This window comes from Lipotes vexillifer, unplaced genomic scaffold (genome assembly GCF_000442215.2).
Source record: "Lipotes vexillifer unplaced genomic scaffold, Lipotes_vexillifer_v1.1 scaffold222, whole genome shotgun sequence".
Taxonomy (NCBI): domain Eukaryota; kingdom Metazoa; phylum Chordata; class Mammalia; order Artiodactyla; family Lipotidae; genus Lipotes; species Lipotes vexillifer.
In genome coordinates this window covers 827,498-831,092 of record NW_006784898.1, presented here as the reverse complement: position 1 = coordinate 831,092, position 3,595 = coordinate 827,498, and positions in this window count along the sequence as shown.

The following is a 3,595-nucleotide window of genomic DNA, read 5'->3' as shown; positions in this document are numbered from 1 at the left end:
CTGCTACATAAAGAAAGTCCTCCATCTCCTTATTTCCTTAAAACATTGGTGTAGCATTTTCTTAAAAGAAATTTAGATTCCAGTTACTAATGGGAAGGTTATCAAAATATTTCTGACCTCAAACAGTAGACCAAATCAAGTCAGTACCAAGAAAAGTACAGTGTGCTCAGAATCGTCAACTGTTAGACCTGGCAATCACTTTAGAAATCAGCTAGCACACCACCACCCTATTTTGACCATGCAGAAAATAAATTCCTACACGGTGAAATGACATGTTCAAGACTTCACAAATAATTGATGACAGAGCCAGAATTACAGGTCCGGTCTTAGGAAGCAAATCAGTGCTGTTTCTCTGCTCAACATGCATGGATGTGATCTGCATGATGACTGAGGCGAGCAAATGGAAAAAAGCCCCCAGCTTTTCCTGTCTCCAATTGCATCACCCAGTGCATTCAACAATGCCTTTACCTGCTCATTTTGAAGCAATTATTTTTAAGTGAATTTCAAAAGCAGTGTCCAAAAATAAAAAGGGGGTGTGGCCCTTAAAAAATAGAACTTTTTCAAAAGGAGCCAGGTGCCTGTTTGAATGGTTAATAGATAATCTTGAGCATCTGCTTGAAGTTAGCATTTATAACAATTATGTGTGCCAATGTAAGCTTATTTTTTAATTTTTATTTATTTATTTTTTTTGGCGGTACGCGGGCCTCTCACTGTTGTGGCCTCTCCCGTTGCAGAGCACAGGCTCCGGACGCGCAGTCTCAGCGGCCACGGCTCACGGGCCCAGCCGCTCCGCGGCACGTGGGATCTTCCCGGACCGGAGCACGAACCCGTGTCCCCTGCATCGGCAGGCGGACTCTCAACCACTGTGCCACCAGGGAAGCCCTGTAAGCTTCTTTGAAGAAAAGAAGAGGTGGTTTGAGTGAATTACTTTCTCAATTTGAGACCTGGAAAGTCACAATGAGGCCTGCTATTTTTCCCCTTGCTTTTGCCACATGGATAAGAGGACCCAAGGAAGTTAGAAGGGCAAGCGAGTTCTCTTCCGTAAGCAGGGGAGAGTGCGTGTACAGAATACTGAGCTAGCACAGAGAGATGACAAAGCCAACGTGCTGCTCCTCTGAGACCTCCAGAGGCCTGGGCTGGTACCAGAAATGCTCACAGTAAGAAAAGGCTCATGGGAAACTGCTTTTTTCACCTTTAGAATAATTGCTTTATTCAACTTTAGAAGGCTCTTTAGTTTAGGAGGTAAATTAAGCCAGCTCATAGTTAAGTTTGGTGATAGATTTGGTATTGCTTTCCCCTAATCACCAGTGAGTATTTCATTAGCATGTTTTATTCCTTTAAAATATTTTATGGACTTTAAATGAGTAAATAAATTATGTGCTAATCTATAATATCCGATATCTTCAATAAGAGTAAGTCCTAACTGCATCAGCAACTCACTGTTTTCATTCACCTGATAGTGCCTACCTAAAACACAGCGTAAAGGAATATGTAACTTCCTAAGCATTAGTCATTTAAAGTTTTTTATAAGAGGATATTAAAATGAAACTCTCTCTCAGTTTTGGTTGAGAGGATGGAGAACAAAACAATCATTGGCAACAATTCCCACCCCCCAGACTGGAGAGCTACACCGCTTCTGCAGGACTTGGAAAGGAGGGATCTGAAAACGTCAATGAGTTACCTTCTCATCCAGCTCTTACTCCTTGGGAACCAGTGCTCCACTTCTGCTTTGGTCTCCCGAGAGTTAATCCATCGTTACTGGAAATGGAATTTGCCACCCAGCCACTCTTAACCAGGTGGAGTGATTTGATTCAGTTGCTGTACGTAGGAGCCAGGCATCTGTCTGTCTTTGACAAAACGCCGCAATACTCCTGAAGTGAACTCTAGAGAACCGGTGCCTTAAGCTGCCGGAGTGAAACTCTGAGTGTAGTTTTTTCTGGTAATGTAACAAAGGGAGATTTTTGTAGGGAGAGTGTCTTCATAGTGCTCCTCAAATCACACGGTGCTGTCTCCCACATTTATCAAATGGACAGGGACTTGCGGTAGATTGTTAACTAATGGCTTTCAATTCATCACACCTCCCAGAAGCCTTGCCCTGTTTCATCCTCTCCCTCTTGGACTCTGGACTTGGCCACATGCCTTGCTTTGGCCAGTAGAACGTCAGTACAAGCCATTCAAGCAGAGGTTTGATACATGCTTGTGCAGTGAGTTTTGCTCTCCTGCAACCCTAAGACCATGGTGGAGAAGCTGACATTGAAAGACTACGTGAAGAGAGAGGCGCAGCCATCCAAGCAGAGCCACCAGCTGGCTGCGGTGAGCTCTGGTGAGAGCACAGAACTGCCCAGTCAGCCCACAGAACTGCAAGGAGTAATATTGGTTGGCCAAAAGGTTCGTTCGGCCAACCCAGTACACTCTTGCTGAACGAACTTTTTGGCCAACCCAGTAGACCCTTGCTGTTCTAAGTCACTATATCTTTTTTTTTTTAATATCTTTATTGGGGTATAATTGCTTTACAATGGTGTGTTAGTTTCTGCTTTATAACAAAGTGAATCAGTTATACATATACATATGTTCCCATATCTCTTCCCTCTTGTGTCTCCCTCCCTCCCACCCTCCCTGTCCCACCCCTCTAGGTGGTCACAAAGCACCGAGCTGATCTCCCTGTGCTATGCGGCTGCTTCCCACTAGCTATCTACCTTACCTTTGTTAGTGTATATATGTCCACGCCTCTCTCTCGCCCTGTCACAGCTCACCCTTCCCCCTCCCCATATCCTCAAGTCTGTTCTCCAGTAGGTCTTTGTCTTTATTCCTGTCTTATCCCTAAGTTCTTCATGACATTTTTTTCTTAAATTCCATATATATGTGTTAGCATACGGTATTTGTCTTTCTCTTTCTGACTTACTTCACTCTGTATGACAGACTCTAGGTCTATCCACCTCATTACAAATATCTCAATTTCGTTTCTTTTTATGGCTCAGTAATATTCCATTGTATATATGTGCCACATCTTCTTTATCCATTCATCCGATGATGGGCACTTAGGTTGTTTCCATCTCCGGGCTGTTGTAAATAGAGCTGCAATGAACATTGTGGTACATGACTCTTTTTGAATTTTGGTTTTCTCAGGGTATATGCCCAGTAGTGGGATTGCTGGGTCATATGGTAGTTCTATCTTGGGCCAGCTTATATTGCAGAAATAGGTAATTGAAACACGATGCAGGGAAACTGTTCACTACATCCATTTAAAAAAGCAACTAATCGGCAAATGCATGAAGTATAAATTTTAAAGTTGATCTTAGAGATGAAAAGTAAGATATCTAAACTTTGAGTAAATTTACATCTCTGCATAATGGATTCCCAAAGAATTAATAAACAAAATAGCACACACATCCCTCTCATTCAAGGATTTTCCTGTTTCAGCTCTTTAGTACCTATACAAGTCTCTGACTTCCAGTTCTTTGTAAGATCATACAAAATTTCCATCTTCAATGTTTTTAATATAAAAGGTCCCCCAAATATCATTTAATATGTATGTGTGCATGTGATCTAGAAAGGTCAAATTGTTTACTAAGTCACCTTAACCAATTAGTAGCAG